Source organism: Leucoraja erinacea, chromosome 19 (genome assembly GCF_028641065.1).
Source record: "Leucoraja erinacea ecotype New England chromosome 19, Leri_hhj_1, whole genome shotgun sequence".
NCBI classification, from domain to species: domain Eukaryota; kingdom Metazoa; phylum Chordata; class Chondrichthyes; order Rajiformes; family Rajidae; genus Leucoraja; species Leucoraja erinaceus.
The window spans coordinates 17,613,464-17,633,783 of NC_073395.1; the positions used below are offsets into that span (position 1 = coordinate 17,613,464).

The window sequence follows — 20,320 nt, forward strand, 5'->3', positions numbered from 1 at the left end:
AATTGGAAAATTCATTGTTCATACCATGGGGCTTTCCAAGAAGCAGATGAGGTGCTGTTGTTCTAGTTTGTGTTTGGCCTCACGGTGGCAGTGGAGAAGGACGAGGATAAACAGGTTTGTGTGGCAATGGGAAGGGGAGTTGAACGACATGTCCCAACTCTCATCTCGCTTCCTAACCAAGACTTTCTCTGAGAAGACCTCATGGAAGATATTGTACACATTTTCACCTTGCTGATTATGAGGACAATTATATCAGAGCAGTTCACAATCTGCCTGCTTTGAGAGCCTATTTAGGGCCCAGATTGCAAAGGCAGAGCTTCTGCCAAAGACTACAGCCTCAAGTGCACCTTGTTAAAAGACTGCAGTTGTGAATTATGACCAAAAAATGATTGCAGATGTGTTTAGAGAATCTCATAGCAGATGTATAAAACCAATAAAAATACCAAGCTAAAGACACTGGAGGATAAGGGGCGTTCCACACAGATTCCACACAGGCTGATTAGCTTCTGCCTGTAAGTTAGCTTACAAAGAATCCAAGGTAGACAAAAATGTTGGAGAAACTCAGCGGGTGAGGCAGCATCTATGGAAGGAAGGAATAGGTGACGTTTCGGGTTGAGACCTTTCTTCAGACTGATGTGGGTGGGGGGGGAGGAGAAGAAGAAAGGAAGAGGCGGAGACAGTGACTTGTTGGAGAGCTGGGAAGGGGAGGGGAAGGAAGGAGAAAGCAAGGACTACCTGAAATTGGAGAAGTCAATGTTCATAACGCTGGGGTGTAAATAGGAGGTGCTGCTCCTCCAATTTGTGGTGGGACTCACTCTGGCCATGGAGGAGGCCCAGGACAGAAAGGTTGGATATGGAATGGGAGGGGGAGTTGAAGTGCTGAGCCACCAGGAGATCAGGTTGGTTAATGCAAACTGTGCGGAGGTGTTGGGCGAAGCGATCGCCAAGCCTGCGGTTGGTCTCATCAATGTAGAGCAGTTGACACCTAGAGCAGCGGGTGCAATAGATGAGGTTGGAGGAGGTGCAGGTGAGCCTCTGCTGCACCTGGAAAGACTACTTGGGTCCTAGGGGAGGAGATGGGAAGATGTGGCCAATGGTGGGATCCCGTTGGAGTGGCGAAAATGTCAAAGAGTTATCTGTTATTCGATTTTTCCAGCAACTGCAGTTCTTTCTTAAACATTACAAAATATCCAAGTTTGTTGGAGTAAAATGCAGCAATCTTTCCAAATGCTAATTCTGCAACATCTGGGCAAAATGGAGGTCGAAAAATTCCTTCAAGATTCATGTCTAACATTGTGAGGTAATACAGATTCCATTGATTGGAAAAGAAAAGCAGCTCAATTCTTATAAAGGGAGATATGAATTGCCAGATGATGAGCAACGTCCCTTTAATTCACCTTATACCATAGTTGGATGAATCTACATTAGTCAGATCACTGCTGGTAATTTCTATCAGGTTTTACTCACTGTTTAATGTCTGGTCAGTCACTGAACATGTAACCCCACCGTGGGTCCATTTTCAATCACTCTCAGTACTCAGCGTTTTTGCCCAAGCTGTTGCCATCAGCAAAATCCCTGCTGATTTATCTGTTGGAGATTACAAAAGTCTAATAACCCTTTCTAATTGTGTGTTCACCACCTCACCCTCCTCCCCACCCTCCCCCTGTCCTCCTCCTTGCGATGGGCTATTCTGATTACGACGTTTCTTAGTTACTTAGTTTCACAGAGCAGCAGCTCTTTAGATCAGCATAGACGGCAGTGTAAATAATCAGAGGAGGCACCAGGGATTATCCAACATCACATCAGCTCATGTTTAGGCACAGCTACCATCCAGAGATAAAACTGACCATCATCTCCACCAGGAAGGGAGAAATGGCAATAAAATGCCTGACTCCAGTGACCATAGTTAATACGAACATATGTTTCAGTAAATAGTTTGTGATTGATTGTGGCAGTGAACAGTTCAGAAATGTTTTTTGGGGGGGATGGTAGGTTTAGGGTCTGGTGTGGGGAACCGGGGTGAACATAAATCAACACCCTCTGCCGAGTCACCTGTCTTGAAGCAGTCGGCCTCTCCAGTGTCAAATGTACCTGGACTCCATTTGCACTGACAGCTTTCTACGAGAAGAATGGCTACTCTTGCCACTCTCACCTGCAGGCCGTGCCCCTCTGGGTCAAGGTAATTCAATTACAAAGGTCATCCAGGGTCAGACAAACTACATGCCGGTACCACAGCCATGGTGATGTTTTCTACAGTGGAGTTCGCTGAAGGGAAATTCTTCAAATGTCAAGTAATGTGTTGAAGTCGGGAACAAGAGGTGCAATCCATGGCTCGCTGGAGACAATGCTGCCTTTGAGTCAAATTGTTATGAGTCCAGAAACCTGAGCACAAAGCCCAGCCAGTATGGAGGGACTGATTCACTATTAGAAGAGGCATCTCTTGGGTGAGGTACAGGATACAGGATCAAGGCTCTGCCACCTTTCAGGAGGTAGACCACTCTGAAGAAGCACAGATAAATATTCCGTAGTTGGCCCTCAAGCACTATCACTGCAACATATTCCCTGGGAATTACCTTTTTGTCATCTCTGTGACCTTGCATTACATGAAGGCAGCATCTGTCTTCTTTTCACTGCCATGATCAGGAAGGAGGTTCAGAAGCCTGAGGATCAACACCACCAAGTTCAGCAAGAGCTATTTTCCTCCATCTATCAGGTTCTTGATCCCAATTGCAATCCTAACCTTACCACAGCAATGGAACACAATGGACCACCTCTTGCACTACCATGGACTTGCTTTCTACAATTATGTTTTTGCACGGATGTATTTTATATTGCACAGGGTTTTTTTTCTTTTAGAAATTTCAGGTGTAATCTATGTATAATGTATCCATAGGGGTTTTTTTTGAGTGTTGGTTTGGAACAAGGCAAACAATTTTTTTCACGGTACCTGTACCTTACAATACTTGTGCATATCACAATAAACTTGATTTACCTTGACCTCTGTTACAACAAACTGTTCCAGTGATATATGCTGAGCACAACAATCACTCACTACAATTTCCATTTAAATCTAGTCTGGTTGATGGATAATTGCGATGCAAGGAGTAGCCTACTGGGCCTGTCCACTCAGGCGACTTTTTGGGTGACTACAGGCGACTGCCACAACATTTTCAACGTTGAAAATTTTTCGGCGACAGTGGCAACAATTTTTGCTGTCGTAAGTTGTCGTGGGTGCTGTCGTAGGTTGTCGCCAGGTGTCGTAGGTGAATTCCATTAAAACTAATCCCTAGCAGTTGCCTAAAGAGTCACCTAAGTGGGACAGGCCCATAAATATATGAAAGAAAGTACAAAGGAAACTATTGCAGAATACAATACGAAATGCAACCAAGGATAACGTTAGCACCATCATGAGATAAGTCATGAAATGTCACCGTCTACGGCATATTTGGATGATAGAACGAAGACATGTTGCACTTTAGCTGGACCGCTATTGCTGTTAACCTCCAGAATTTGTGCCAGAATGATTCACTTTGCTTCTGAAATGCAGATAAGGACGTGTCCAGTTAGTGCTTTTGTTCCTCTCACATTTCGATCTGCAAAGAGTTAGCGCTCAAGCAAACTTTCATCAATATTCCGCCGTCTGAATTTGTAAAATCAGGGAGACTTTGACACCAGAAAGACCATGAGGTCTGATGGAATTACTCCTGGCAATAAATGTGGGAAAATTGCTAACACTTTGGGATGATATCCCTGTGTGCTACATCAAACAGAATGCAGCTAACAATTTAATGATTTTATGACTTTTTTTTTAAAAGAGTGTCTTTATACATATGGATTATATAATTGAGGGTTTTAAAATGAAGGCTACATTGAGGATGCGTCGGTATCATAAAATCCTTACCAGATGAATTGTTTAGAAAACTAATCACCTGACCCAAAGCATGTAACAGGTCAAAGAGAAATTTCTTCCAACCTAGGACAAGAAAATAAGTTCTCAGTTGTCTAATCTAAAGATAAGCTGGTGTTATTTGCACCAGATGTTCAACTTCTGATCTCAGAAGAGCAACGCAAACTGCTGTGAATAACCTGGAATTGATTAGTTTTCTTTGAGCTTCATGATTCGGTTGCTGCTATGGCAACTGTGCTCATCTGCTTACATTGGTAAGTGGGCTAAGATGGTTAGCATTTTATATTGCCCTTTTTGAAGACTGCCGGTAGTTTAAGCAATTGACAGAACCTCTTGGGATCTGAATAGTTGAAGAAACAGTTTCTGCAATGTATTGCCTGGACATCCTGGAGATGTCGCACAATAGACTTGCGACAAAACCCTTACTTTTCTAATTCGACAGCCAGCAAAGATTCCACTCTCTGAGGCATCTATCGGATTAATCTACAGATTCAGGCCCAGTGAGTTGTGGTTATCTGGTTCAACAGGAAATCAATGATGAGTACAAATGTCTCATGCATCACGATGCCTTCACTCTGCAGTCTACCCATATCCATCCTAGAAAACATTCTGCTTTTGATTTGATATTCATTCCAGCTGTAGAAGTAAGCTTTGAGAGTAACAAATTATTGGTGACTTTCTAACACAGCTTGCGTTGCTAATGACCACCACAACTACATTGTCTGTCATGTTGAAACGGTATGGAAGCAAGAACGATCCGGCTAACATATTGGAATAGGAAACGGAGGCACAGAGTCATCGACCCATTCAGCAAAGAAACAACCCTTCACCCTATCATCTGCATCCTGACCATCACCCATCCACCTGCAATAATCCCATTGACCAACACTTGTCTGACAGTCTTCTAATATTGGGTGAATCAACGTCTTGTCTAGATGCTCCTTAAATGTGAGAGTCTTTCCCTTCATCACCCTCTCTGACAGTGTGTTCCACTCTCTGGGTGAAAACAAATTCTCATTTCCCTTCCAATCCTCCAACCCCTTACCTTAAACCCGTGTCCTCTAGTTGTAGACACCTTTGCCATAAATCAATGTTTCTTGCTATTTACTCATATATCCAACAAAAAAATATGTGTATGTACACTGCGATCAGCAAGATATAGCAGATGTGAACGTTAAACTGAGGCAGGCCTCATGCAGTATAATTTGTAATCATTATATGTAAAGAGTTTATTTCCAAAATCATTCTTTGTGGGTAGCAATCCATGCACATTAATGTCCTGCACACTTCTTAAACTTGGCTAACTCAATCATTGCTTTCATTAACCTACTACCAATCTGAATTATTTTCCTTACACAGTGGATTAATTATAATTTACCACACTGACAAGTCAAATGATGAGATAGTGTTTACAAATCTCACAGCCTGTTCTTCCTCAGCCCATTTTCCTTCTGTTCCAAGAAATTAAGAAAATACCATTAAGAAATATATAATACAGAATATGCGATGTCATATTATATACAGTTTAAAGTAGAGTGCACAGGAGAAAATAGATCAGTGTATCTTCGAGCCACCCTCTGTGATCAAAAAAGAACACAAAATGCTGGGTTAAATCAGCAGGTCACGCAGCATCCCTGGAGAATATGGATAGGTAACGTTACGGGTTGGGAACCATCTTCAGACATTCTGAAGAAGTGTCCCGACCTGAAATAACACCTATCCATGTTCTCCAGAGATGCTGCCTGGCCCGCTGAGTTTCTCCAGCACTTTGTGCCCTTTTGTATAAACCAACATCTGCAGATCCTGCTTTTTACATTTCCTCTGCTATCAAAGTCACCGTGGGCACCAGCTGAGGACCACAAGACCAACGCATTGTCAACGGCCACAAAACCTGTTTCCCAGCTATTATCCAGATACAATATCTGCCTTTCATGAGGTAATTCTCTCCAAAGTATGACAGACATGAGAGAGGCAGCCTTTAAATCGGGCAAATGAAGTGAATGTCGGGCAGCTATGACTACTTACAGCCTGAATGCACCCGAGTATAATAAGAGCAATGCACTCGAGTGCAATAAGAGGTGGTAACAGCAAGTACAAGAAGGTGAGGTATTCAGTCAAATGCAGGCATTTTTTTGATGAGAAGAAAATGGGTAAAAAAAAACCACACCACTCCAACCGTCTGTCCACATTCTCTTTCTTTCGGTGTCTTCTATTTTTTTGGAAGCAGTAACCTTATTCGGCAAAATTACGATTGGGGGCCTGAACATTCCTGCTATTCTGACCACACCTGGGCATTTTCCTGTGAGGGGTAGTCAGACCAAGTCACAGACTGGAACTCTGACCTACTTTCACTCTCCTTAACCTAGGAACAGGTAGGAGGACAGCCACAAAATGTCCTACCTGATATAAGGCCAAGAATTACAAATTACCAAATCAGTTACATATAATATCAATGAAAATTTCAAACTGTTAAGACTGATAGGTGCTTCAAAACAATTCATTTGCTTCATTACCAAGTTCATTTGATAGGAATCTTCTGAAGGGTCTCGATCTGAAATATCACCTACTCCTTTTCTCCAGATATTGTATTGTATTGTATTGTATTGTATTCAAATTTATTGTCATTGTCTCAATTAGAGACAACGAAATTAATTTCCCTTTACAGTCAGTATCATAAAAATAAATAAATAATAAATGTTAAAAGATATTAAAAAAAAATAAAATAGAAATTAAAAAAAAAAAGCTGCCTGACCCGCTGAGTTACTTCACCCTTTTGGGTCTGTCTTCAGAAATTTTCATTCAGTTTGAGTGCTCTGAACGCCACTCTTTCTTTTGATTGAAACGCTAAAATGCGATGAAGTGTTAAACTAGTCACTAAAGTTAGGGAGCAATACTGAATAAATATAATGAAGCTGACTAGTAAGGCAGTAAAATGAGTTAGTCATTCAATAGTGCGCTTTTAACACCTAGTCAACTCACACACAGGCATGTTAATGGTTAATGTACTTCACTCATCAGGACCCAACTCACATTATTATGGTCACTGGCATTCGACTGCTCTGCAAATGTTGTCCAAGGGTTAGTGTGTGCTAAACATAACCCAAAAATAACAAATGGTTTGAGCTTTTTTTATTTTAAAATGATGCTCTATTTAGTCATGGTCGTCCTACCCTGTGGGGATATGATGGACAGGCAATCATCTACCCTGGAACTCTGTTTAACAACTTGGCTCACACCTCTGTGGACAAGCTGCTCAAGCCAGCATTCAACTTCTGAATTTCACATCCACTACGTGGGAATCACTTGGTCTTTGCTCAGCAGTCCTCACTTGCCTCACCCAACCCCCACATCTCCCACACACATATATAGGGGGGTTGCACGGAAGGTCACTGGGTCATAGGGCTCGACGCACGGAGCCGCTAAATCCAACTGGAAGACATCCGTCACTTCCGGTATATGTTATTAATGCTAGAAACGCGTACTTTCCTACCTGTTAAAAACCGCCAAAATGTTGAATTTTTGCGCTGAAAAAAATTGTGGGAGTCGGGGTAAGTGTGAGAGACATGTACCCAACTTCAGAATTCCAAAAGTGAAGCGAAATGAAGGTATATTGAAACGAGAACTGAAGGGACTACAGCAGCTAAAGTGCTTGGTAAACATTGAAAATATTGGGAATTATCGCATTTGCTCACTGCATTTCATCAAGTAAGGCATTATTTGTGTTTTTTCTTGATTCCTTTGGTATCTATAAATTCTCAGAAGTGATAAATCTGGCTGTAAATTTTTCTTCAGATGCGTTTTCATTTTGTATGTAAAAACCCACGAGAACCATGGGCGATTTAAAATAATTACAGCCAGATTTATCACTTCTGAAACTTTTTAGATTCCAAAGGAATCAAGAAAAAACACAAATAATGCCTTACTTGATGAAATGCAGTGAGCAAACAGCCAATGTTCGCCAAGCACTCTGGCTGTTGTTGTCCCTTCAGCTCTTGTTTCTATCTACCGTCATTTCTCCTCACTTTTGGAATTCTGAAGTAGGCTAAATGTCTCTCACGCTTATCCCGATTTCCATAATTATTTACAGCGCAAAAATTGACAATTTCAGCGGGTTTTAACGGGCCCGCTACGCTGGAAACAATGGTAAGTGCCTACCTGCAGTTCATCGCGTGTAATCCATTTGGAGTAGCGTAGCAACAGTACGGGTCATGGGTCGTGACCCGACTGCCGTGATACCTCCCTATACACACACACACACACACACACACGGTCTCACACACACACAGTCTCACACACACACAGTCTCACACACACACAGTCTCACACACACACAGTCTCACACACACACAGTCTCATCACACACACACAGTCTCACACACACACAGTCTCACACACACACAGTCTCACACGCACACAGTCTCACACGCACACAGTCTCACACACACACAGAGAATTTTCTTATGTTGATAAACTGGATACAGCATTCACACATTATGGTGTGTCATTCTGATACAAAAAAATGCACCAGTTTAAATATTGTCTATTTCAACAAATATATAAATCACTAAAAATCCTCTCGTTGTTGGCCTTAAGTTACACAGCTATAATGTTCCTGAACTTATCTAAGGTTTTGTTGCAAAGTGCTCCATGCTGCAGAGTCTAGAGTTGGACAAATGCAGAGAGAGGTTGGAAAACTCTGACAATTCAAAATACAAGTTTATTTAAAAAAATCAAGCAATTTGCAAAGGAAAATAATCAAAAGTGTAGTGAGCTATACAAAATGTGTGCACTGACCAGCTGAGGCAACAAGAAAGGTAAGCAGCATACATTCAATCAACACTTTTAATCTTCTCATGAGAGCATGACCTTTCCTCCAAATCTGCTCTGTTTAGTCTGTATCCAAGTCCAAACATTTGTGCATAAACAGCTGAGCAGAATACCGCAGAGATGTTGATGAAGTGTGGAAGTGAAAACTCTTTCCACTACTTTCAAGTTACAGAGAAGCTGAGAGCTGCTCTCCTGTGCAGAGTTGGTCACATTTCAGCACCATAACGAAATGATTTTAGAACTCATATCCACAGTTTTTTTCCGTAGACTGAGCCACGTTTGGTATCGTAAGATGCTTCAGCAAACAACTTCCAAAGGCAAAGGAGTGACTGTGAAAATGTGTTCCCTGCGGTGAAGACGACATTATATAAAGGTAAGGCAACAAACAGCCGACCATCATCACTTTCATGAACTCTCTTGTATGCATGCATGAGCGAGGATTGTTTATGTGGCTGACCACAACTTCAGGATGATGATTATATGTAAAGTTGAGAGAAACATGAGACTGTCCTGAAAGGTTTCCCGTCAGATTTTCCCCCTTGCTAAACATAAATCTAAAATGTTGCCGCTATCCATACTGGGAAAATGTACAGCCATGCCTGACTGAAGCTTCAAGCTTTGAGTTTGAGCAATTTTAAAATTGGGGATTTAAATTGAATTAACATATTGCACATCTGTAGAAAATCTTTATAATTGAAAAAGGGCGTTATTTGTTTCAGTCAGAACAAAGAACGGTATAGCACAAGAATTGGCCCTTTGGCCCACAATGTCTGTGCCAAACTTGATGCCATCTACCTGCATATGACCCAAATCGCTCCATTCCCTGCACATCTATATAGCTATTCAAATGTCTTAAATGCCACTAACGTATCTGTTTCAACCACCCACCCCCTGCAGCGTGTTCCAGGCACAAAAAACATGTCCCAGCACATCTCCTTTAAACTTTGCCCCTCTCACCTTAAAGCCATGCTCTCTAATATTAGATTTTTCCATGGGGAAAAATATTCTGACTCTCTACCTTATCTATGCCTCTCATAATTTTATATACTTCCATCAGGTCTCCCCGCACTCTCCAGCGTTCGAGAGAAAGCAATCCAAGTCTGTCCAACTTCTCCCTGTAGCTAATACCCCCTAATCCAGGCATCATTCTGGTAAACCTCTACGTCTTTCTTGTAACAGGGCGACCAGAACTGCACTCTATGCTCCAAATGTGGCCTAACCAAAGTCTTAAAAAGCAGCATCTTTCTGCCCTGTCAGAAAGTTCTGCTTAAGAATACATGCACAACACAACGGATGGCCAGCAGTGAGCTACAAAGAAAACTGGCAAATAATATTGTTAACAGTAAAGGGTTGCAAATATGGAAAGTAAAAGGGTAGTTAAGGTATGTGTTGGAACGTATGAAAGTGAGAGCAGGGAAATAATAATGGGAAACAGGGAAATGGCAGATAAGTTAAATCAATACTCTACATCAGTTTTCACGGTGAAAATATCCCACAGGTATCATTTGGGCTGCTTGTAACAATCCCTGTGAACAGAGGCAAGGCATTGGTAAAACTACTGGCACTAATGACAGACGATTTACCAGGTCCCTGTGTCTCCATTTCATAAAACCGTGTTAAGTTTGTTTGAATACAAAAAGCCTTCTTTCATAAAAAACAGGTTCATAGTTTTTTTGTCTTTCTCCCTTCTTGTACAATGGAGTCACAGGTTTGCAAGTATAGTACACCAAGCTCAAGCAAGTTTAGTCACTAGTATCTTGCTTGAGCTTAGTGAAAACCTCAATTAGTGGCATGGTGGCGTAACGGTAGAGCTACTGCCTTACAGCGCCAGAGACCTGGGTTCGATCCTGATTACGGGCGCTGTCTGTATGGAGTTTGTACGTTCTCCCAGTGATCTGCGTTGTTTTCCCCCCGGGATCTTCGGTTTCCTCCTACACTCCAAAGACGTACAGGTTTGTAGGTTATTTGGCTTGGTATAAATGTAAAATTGTTCCTAGTGTGTGTCGGGTAGTGTTAATGTGCGGGGATCGCTGGTTGGTGCGGACTCGGTGGGCCAAAGTGCTTGTTTCCACGCTGTGGCACTCAACTAAACTAAACTAAACTAAACTAATGGTTCCACTCTCTTTACAGTCATGTTATTTATACCTGTCCAATGCAGGACATCGGGGCATGGCGATAAATCCCATCCATTTTTTCAGTGCCTTGACTTTGGTCACAGAGATTGTTACAAGCCCCCCCAACAGATATCTGTGAGATATTGAAGGCAAGAGTCAGTTCTCAAGCTGGGAGAATGTAACTAGTGGAGTGCCCCAAAGATCAGTTGTTCTGCGCTCTCAAATATTTATGGTTTATATTATTAACCTGGAGGAGAGGCAGAGTGGAAGGCATCAAAGATTGTTGATGATATGAAAAAAGGTGGGAAGGCATGTTACCATGGCGACCCTTTTGTCTATCTAATCTAACCTAATTTGTACATGTTGGAAATGTATATTCTCTGCTCAGTTTATTTAACCCTAAATAATAGCTCTTAAAAATGTAGTAATCTCATTTGTTTCCACCACACCCCAAGCTGTGTGATTCAGATATCAATCACTCTCTGTGAACAAAAATTACTCCGCCGATCTCTTCGAAGCTCTCTCCGCTTACTTTAAACTTATGCCTGCTTTTTTTAAATGTCTCTACTGAGGGGGGAAAAAAATCAGACTCTCTACAATATTTATGCCTCTCATAATGTTGTACATCTCTAACAGGTAGGGCTCCTACATTCCAGGGTAAACAAGCCCAGCTTATCAAATTTCTCCCAAATACAAGGTCCTCCAGTTCAGACAACATCCTGGTGAATCTCTGCATTTCCAATTGTAATTGTGTGATAAATGCATTCTATAGTGTGGTGACCAGCTCTGAAGGTGGCACAGTAGCACAGCTGGTAGAGCTGCTGTCTCAACCAGTGCCAGAGACATAGGTTCAATCCTGACCTGGGGTGCTATTTTACAGTACGTGGAATTTTAACGTTCTCCCTATGACTGTGTGGATTTACTCCGGGTGCTCTGGTTTCCTCCCACATCCCCAAGACGTGTGGGTTTGTAGGTTAATATTCTTCTATAAATTGTCCCTAACGTGCAGGGATTGGATGCGAAAGTGGAATAACATATAAATGGGGTGAATGTGTGATCAATGATTGGCTTGGACTCTAAACAAAATTGCGCACAATACTCCAGCGCACTGCAGTCTAATCAGCGGGAAATGTGGGAATGTGTGACGTCATGCACTCTGATCAGAGGAAGTCTAAACTGTTGTCTAAATGGAGAAAAGGTGTGGATGAGCAAAGTGCAGAGAGATCAGTACTAGAGAGGCCGCAGTTGGAATATTGTACATTATTTTAGTTCACTTCATGACTTATATTGGTGTTGTTTCATTATTGTCGTGTGTACCGAGATATGATGAATAAATTGTTTAGCATACATTCCAAGCAAACCCTACCATAAATGAATACAATCATACCATACACAAAAACAACAGTTCACACGTTGTATATCAATGATTGGGACGAGGGAATTGAAGTCTTTGTGGCCAAGTTTGCGGATGATACGAAGATAGGTAGAGGGGCAGGTAGTGTCAAGAAAGCAGGGACTCTGCAGAAGGACTTGGACAGATTGGGAGAGTGGGCAAATAAGTGGCAGATGGAATGCAGTGTGGCAAAATGTGCAGTCATGCCGTTTGGTAGTGGGAATAAAGGTGTGGACTACTTTCTAAATGGGGAGAGGATTCAGAAATTGGAATTGCCAAGGAAAATGGGAGTGTTGGTACAGGATTCCCAAAAGGTTAATTTACAAGTTGAATTGGTACGAAGGAAGGTAAATGCAATGTTAGCATTTATTTCAAGAGGACTAGAATATAAAAATTAAAATCCCAGGGGATTTTATCCACCGTAATGTGTTTTAAAAGCATCAATATCTCCTCCAGTAATTTGTATATGATCTAAGATGTCATAACTTCTTTGCTCATTCCTTAGCCTCCATGACCCTCAGTAAAAATGGATGAGAAGAATTAATTTACTATTAATAATAATAATGGATGGGATTTATATAGCGCCTTTCTAGATACTCAAGGTGCTTTACATCGCATTATTCATTCACTCCTCAGTCAACGACAGTATGCACTCCAAGCGGGATTCGAACAGGCTACCTTCCGGTCACCAACCGAACACTTAGCCCATTGCGCCATCTGTCGTCTCCAATACTATTGTCCCCTCCTCTCGGGTTACGGCACAAAGATAGCTGTGCAGTAGGGGGCTTATTCCTTCCCTCGGCAGCCTATGACTCTTAATATACCTGCAGACTCTTTTACCTTGTCTGCCAGCTCCATTTCATTTCCACGCTTTGCCCTCCTGATTGCCTTCTTAAGTGTACTCCTACGCTTCTTAATTTGCTTGATCCCGACTGCCTAAATCAGACGTATGCTTCCTTCTTTTACTGGACCAACATCCCACGGCAACGGGGGTTCCCTAAATAGGCCAGCCTTGCCCTTCAGCCTAACGTGCTGTCCCTGTGCTCTTGCCATCTCACTCTGAAAGCCTCCCACTTGCCAGCTGTCCTGACAAGTTTGAAGCCGGAGTTACAGCGGAATTTCTCCATGCAATGAGCCCCAGAGTCATGAATATATAGAGCACATAGTAAGTTACTGAGGTTGCAGCCTTGTGGAGCACTGGCGTTGAGAATTAATTGTGGAGGATGTTTTGTCGCTTGTCCTTTTTGCTAGTGCTCTATGGGTCAGGAGTAGAGCATCCAGTGGCAGTGGGGGATGCTGACCAGGTCCTAGGTCTAGTTTGGAATTTAGATGGAATTTTGGTATTCAAGACGGAGTTGTATCATTCAATAGGAGCCTGATGTTGGCATCCTTATTATCCAGATGTTTCTGGAAAGAGCAAAGTGCCAGGGAGATGACTTCTGCCACAGACTAGTTGCAGCAGAGGCAAATTTTGGAGGATCGGGTCTGTCTGGGAGGCTGGAAGTAATGAATGGCAAGTGATGCAGCAGTAGAGTTTTTGCCTCACAGCACCAGAGAGCCAGGTTCAATCTTGACTCCAGGTGCAGTCTGTACGGAGTTTGTACATTCTCCCTGTGGCTGCATAGGTTTTCTCCGGGTGCTCAGATTTCCTCCCACATTCCCAAGGCATGCAGGTTTGAAGCTTAATTGGCTCCTGTAAATTGTCCCTATTGTGTAGGATAGAATTAGTGTACGGGGATCGCTGGTCGGTGCGGACTTGGTGGACCAAAGGGCTTGTTTCCACGCTGTATCTCTAAACTAAACTCTTGAAGCACTGCTTGATGGAGGATGCTGGAGCCGCTGGACAGAAGTCATTAAGGCACGCGACCATGCTTTTCTTTGGCGCCACAAGTGGGAAACACAGATGGTCACAGGGGAAGGTTAAAGATGTCCGTGAATACTCCTCCTAGCTGGTCCATGCAGGTTTTGCGGACAGTACTGAAGAAATTATATACTATCTTTGGGGACAGAAGGAATTCACCAGGTTAAACACTGGGATGGTAGGGAATTGAAGAATACAGTTGAACAGAGGGATCTGGGTATAACCGTGCATAGTTCCTTGAAGGTGGAATCTCATATAGATAGGGTGGTAAAGAAAGCTTTTGGTATGCTAGCCTTAATAAATCAGAGCATTGAGTATAGAAGCTGGGATGTAATGTTAAAATTGTACAAGGCATTGGTGAGACAAAATCTGGAGTATGGTGTACAATTTTGGTCGCTCAATTATAGGAAGGATGTCAACACAATAAAGAGAGTACAGAGGAGACTTACTAGAATATTGCCTGGGTTTCAACAACTAAGTTACAGAGATAGGTTGAATAAGTTAGGTCTTTATTCTCTGGAGCGCAGAAGGTTAAGGGGGGACTTGATAGAGGTTTTTAAAATGATGAGAGGGATAGACAGAGTTGATGTGGACAAGCTTTTCCCTTTGGGAATAGGGAAGATTCAAACAAGAGGACATGACTTCAGAATTAAGGGACAGAAGTTTAGGGGTAATATGAGGGGGAACTTCTTTACTCAGAGAGTGGTAGCAGTGTGGAATGAGCTTCCAGTGGAAGTGGTGGAGGCAGGTTCATTGGTATCATTTAAAAATAAATTGGATAGGCATATGGATGAGAAGGGAATGGAGGGTTATGGCATGAGTGCAGGCAGGTGGGACTAAGGGGAAAAAAAATTTGTTCGGCACGGACTTGTAGGGCCGAGATGGCCTGTTTCCGTGCTGTAATTGTTATATGGTTATATGGTTATATGTGAAGGTTGCCCTTTAGCAAGTGATGAAAGAAAATGGATCTATATTCTTAGAGTTTGGGAGAAGGTGAGATACATTTTCTGAAATACAAGATTCACAGGGAATAGAAACAGAATAGAGATCAAGATATTTCCACTGGAGATAGAGTCTTAAATGAAGGGGCTTGGCTACAAGATGAGGAAGCAGTCTTCTTGCCGAAGTTGGTCAATCTCTGGAATTCACCATCACAGAGACTTGATTATGGAGACTTATCTGGTCGTTTAAAGAGGTTGATAATTTATTGAAAGGTTGTGGATTGAGGGGTATGGGGAACTGTCATGAGAAGCTGAGGCCTGGGGCAGATCTACCATGATCATTTTTATATTGGAATGTTCAAACTAATATTCCAATACTACAAATGAAATTAAGACCCATAGAAAACCTGACAAACTATAAGGAACTTGCTTATATCATTGGTTCACATATTAAATGTCAAAATGCCTTGGAAGAAATCAGCTCTGATTGCCAAGTGCCAAGATGGCTATGTAGACAAATTTGGCAGCCATTTAGTACAGCAAACATCTGATGAACAGCAGTGTTGAGTTATCAGTTTCTACTTCCATCATTCCAGTCTCTGTAAAAATAAACTGCCCTGCACACCTCCTCTAAACTTTTACCCACTCAGTTTCATGCTCTGCCATCCAGTATTTGACATTTTCACCCTGGGAAGAAGACTCTGACTGTCTATCCAACCTATGCCACTCATAATTTTATAAACTTCCATCAGGTTTCCCCTCAGCTTCTGATGCTCCAAAGAAAACAATCCAAGTTGGTCCAACTTCCCAGCAAGTCCTGAATTGCAATGTTGCATGCAAGTACTTCTGATACTCTTTAACCTACAGCCGTGCCCTATGGCTGGTGGGAGCCGAAGCAGAGTTGGTGACCCTTGCTCGAGGAAGAAGGGGGTTTAGAGAGTGCGACCATAAGCGTCCTGCTCAGGGTGAAGCAACCGGCCCTGCCGCAGTGGGGCCACGGTGCCATCGGCCAGTCGACAGAGCAACATGCAGCAAATGTGGCCGTCAACAGTCACAAAAACAGCAGAGGTAATTGATTGGAGATTTTGTTTGAGTAATATAACCCGAGGGACCAAGATTAGCCACAGAATTCTGCTGCCTTTCTCGCAAAAGTCTAATTTCATAAATCAACACTCATCTGATCTTGCTCCCCACTGTCAGGCCTTATTCTGAAGCAGGAACTAAAAGATATTGACCTCTGCATTACAGAGGCCAGATGGCTGTTCTCCCACACCTTGTCATACCTTCCCCTGGATCATGACCCCACTAACAAAGACCGTGCCACCATCTCCCAAACCAATACTTATCTCATCAGATCAGGAGTTCTTCCATCCGCTGCCTCTCACATGCTAGTGCCCCAAACCCACACTGCATCTTTCTCTTTCCCCAGATCTGCAAACTGGACTGTCCTGGTCGAGCCATTGTATCCATCTGGTCTTGTCCCACTCAAGTTACCCCTTCATATCTTCACCCTATCCTCTCTCTGATTGTCCAGTCCTCCCCATTGAGACATCTCCCTTACCCTCCACTGATTTGTCAACTCCCAATTCTTTGGTCCCAATCTCTTATCTGCATCATGGATCTCCCACCAGGAAGGTATCAAGGCCCTTAGCTTCATTCTGGAACAAAGACCCAATCATTTGGTGAGACCAAGCATAGACTGGGCAACTGTTTTGCAGAGCACCTGTGATGTATCTCCAATTATCATCTTGAGTTTCTGTTTACAAATCAATTGAACTCCCTTTCCCATTCACACACAAACTAGAGGAACTGCACCCCTGGGTACCCTGCAGCCCAATGCTACGAATATTGATTTTCTTTCAATTTCAGGTCCCTGCGTTCCTTTCCCACTCCCATCAGTCCACCCAGGATCTCTCTCCCTTTGTTCACCTTTTCCTTCCCTTTACCTGGACGTGTTGCTCTCCCCCACCTGGCTTCATCATCCATTAAATGCCTCATGTTTTACCCTTCCTTCTCACTTCTAGATACCATCTACCTTCCCACTAGTCGCTGTCTTGATGCAATGTTTTGATCCAAAACATTAACCATCCTTCTGCCTCCACAGATGCTGTTTGACCAGCCAAGTTCTTCCAGCAGCTAACTCTTTAAATTAAAAACCATCCAACTCAAGGCCAGCACATGGGTGAGCATGGAATACATGATGTCAGTTGTGTTTGCTCTTTTTTGAACTAATGTTATTTTAAAATCCGCTGAAGAAGCATCAAAGTCGCAATGAACACTTTATCTAAATTACTTTACTTCAAAGATTCATGAGAAACCATTTACAAGAAATCCAAATGTAGCTTTAGTTCTATCCCAATTGCATCATGCTGGTTGCAAGTTCTAATGGAAAGTGCATCAGCTGATAAGATCACAACCGTTAGTTACCCATGTCGCAGTTTTCTCAACAAATGAAGGGGCCATTCAACCCATCACCTCAATGCCAGCCCTTGGAGCATTTCTATCAGTCCCATTCCTCCATGTTTACACACAACCTATTCTCTCTCACATGTCCTTCAACTTCCTCCTAGTTCTCCTACCTTCCACTTTGGCATGAGATCATTTAGAATGGCCAATTAACCCATTGACTCACTTGTCTTTGGGAAGTGGGAGGAAACTGGAGTACCTGGACGAAACCACCATTCACTGAGAACATTCAAGTTCCACACAGGCAGCAGCTGAGGTCAGGATTGAATCCAGGTCACTGGGGCTCTGAGGCAGCACTACTAATTACAGCGTCAACTTGTGAAAACTATCATTTTATAAACAATTAATGAAAACAGACTCCTAGTGTCATACAATCACCCTACAAGAAAGATTGCAAATTATTTTCATTGCCAAAAATGAAGCTCACCAAAATATGAGAGAGAGTGGATGTTGCATTCAACATCAGCTAGATCATGGTCCTCTTTGGACGAGAACGTACAAGGCAGGTAGCAATGATACTATGGGTATTGTGGATAGCAAAGATGGTTATCAAAGCTAAACTGCAGGATCTTGAACAGTTGGCCATGTGGGCAGAAGAGTGATTAATGGTGTTTAATGCAGATAATGTGAGGTGTGGCATTTTAGGGTCTAACAACGGCAGGACCATCACAGTAAATGGTAGGGCTCGGGGGGGGGGGGGGGGGGGGGGGGGGGGGGGGGGGGGGGGGGGGGGGGGGGGGGTGGTTATAGAGCTGAGGAGTGCAGGTACATATTTCCTTGAAAGTGGCATCATGGATAGATAAGGCAATCATGAAGTCTTTAAACACATTGGCCCACATCAGTTAAGGTATTAAGTATAGAAATTGGATGTTATGTTATAGTTGCACACGATGCCACAGTTGGGATAATGTGTTCAGCCTGCTAAAGGAAAGATCTTCTTAAGCTGGAAAAAGTCCGGAGAAAATTTACAACGATGATGCAAGGGCCTGAGGGCTTGTGCTATAGGGACAGATTGGGCAGACTAGGACTGTATTACTTGGAGCCCAGGAAGATAAGAGGTGATCTTATGGAGGTGCATAAGATCATGAGGGGAATAGATGCAGAGTGTTTTACCCAGTGTAGGGGAATCGAGAATCTGAGGACATACAGTCGGCTTAGGGCGGGACAGAATGATTTAATAGGAATCTGATGGGCAACTCTTTCACACAGAAGGTGGTGGGTATATGGAATAAGCTGCCAGAGGAGGCAGTTAAGGCAGAAACTATAACAACATTTTAAAGGCATTTGGACAGGTACACATATAGGAAAGGTTTAGAAGGGCACCATGGTCGGCATGGACAAGCTGGGCCAACGGGCCTGTTTCCATGCTGTATGACTCTATGACCCCAGTGCAGGAAGACAGTCATGATAAAATGCATTGTTCCTACAGTCTTTGGTTGATTGTGAAAAAGGAGTTTGAAGATCAAGGGCTTAGAAAACACAAGGAGCCAGAGGACACGGGTGAGGTTCTTAACGTGTACTTTGTACAAGCGTTCACGCAAGGAGATGATTATAAATGACGTTGAGATTAGGGAGGGGTTTTGTTTAGTATTTAGTTTAGAGTTCCAGTGCGGAAACAGGTCAACCAGCAGTCACCGCACACTTGCACTATCCAACACACGCGAGGGACAGTTTACATTTATACCAAGCCAATTAACCTACAAACCTGTACATCTTTGGAGTGCGGGAGGAAACCAGAGATCCCAGAAAAAACCAACCCAGGTCACAGGGATAACATACAAACACCCTACAGACAAGCACTGGTGGTGACGAATAGAGGGAAATGACTCATCTGCAGGCAAATTTTGTATAATTTGGCAACATGTTTGGCACAGACGTTGTGGGTCAAAGGGTCTGCTTCCCTGCTGCACTTTTAGTTCAAGTTCAAGTTCAAGTTTATTGTCATGTGTCCCTGATAGGACAATGAAATTCTTGCTTTGCTTCAGCACACAGAACATAATAGGCATTGACTACAAAACACATGAATAAATAAACTGATAAAGTGCAAAATGACAGATAATGGGTTATTAATGTTCAGAGTTTTGTCCGAGCCAGGTTTAATAGCCTGATGGCTGTGGGGAAGTAGTTATTTATATGTTCTAAGTCTTAAGTAGTATTCAGAGCTACCGGGATAGGCAGATAGTGGGCAAGGTTCAAGGAGTATTCAAAGCTTCCTTCATGAAGTGTAAAATGCTGACGGGAATTTCAGGCCTGTGACCAGTAAAATGGAGATCCTGAGAGACTGTGCATCAGGTGCATACAGATGTACAGATGGCCAAAGGAGCACATTACTTCACAAAGTACAAACCCACCCAACCTGGCAGACAACTTCTGGAAGAGACTGTGGTTCCAACATTTGTATTGTTAGCCACCTCAGCACCCTCTGAACAGTAGTGGTGAGGCATCCTCGATTCCAAACAACAGTGTAAAAATAATGAATCTGTGCCAATACTGTTGGCAGCTCCTTGTTAAGTCTCCAGGTGTGACCCATAGTTCTAGGATGGGTCCTACTGGGTTTATTGGTGCTGTATGGAGCAGAAAGGGAGACAACCTGTAAAAAATGGTTGTATGTCCCACCAGGTGGCAACTTAAAGAGATATTTTAAAGATATGTCACAGTATTACAATTAAACAAGATATCGGAAAGAATGTCTACGTAAAGAAATAACATGCAGAGTTTGTAAAAGGTTATATTGACTTTAGGCAGTTCAATTTCACCAGATAATGCAGAATTCATTATTTTATTAACTCTGCATATTTGGTTCTTGGAATC

The 20,320-nt window shown here is 42.7% G+C and overlaps 1 protein-coding gene and 1 long non-coding RNA gene across 5 annotated transcripts in view; one reads left to right on the plus strand and one right to left on the minus strand.

The window, feature by feature from the left end:
* The window catches only part of LOC129706277 (A disintegrin and metalloproteinase with thrombospondin motifs 20-like), a 270,471-nt gene that overhangs the window by 58,412 nt on the left and 191,739 nt on the right, over nucleotides 1-20,320 (minus strand). The window lies entirely within an intron of this gene.
* Nucleotides 1-20,320, plus strand: part of LOC129706278 (uncharacterized) — a 45,074-nt gene that overhangs the window by 7,777 nt on the left and 16,977 nt on the right. Inside the window, exons 2-4 of one of the 2 annotated variants that reach the window (XR_008725031.1) lie at nucleotides 9,002-9,107; nucleotides 15,911-16,111; nucleotides 17,148-17,225. This is a non-coding gene — a long non-coding RNA (uncharacterized LOC129706278). The remainder of the gene's footprint in view (nucleotides 1-9,001; nucleotides 9,108-15,910; nucleotides 16,112-17,147; nucleotides 17,226-20,320) is intronic. The other variant, XR_008725032.1, reaches the window with a different exon arrangement.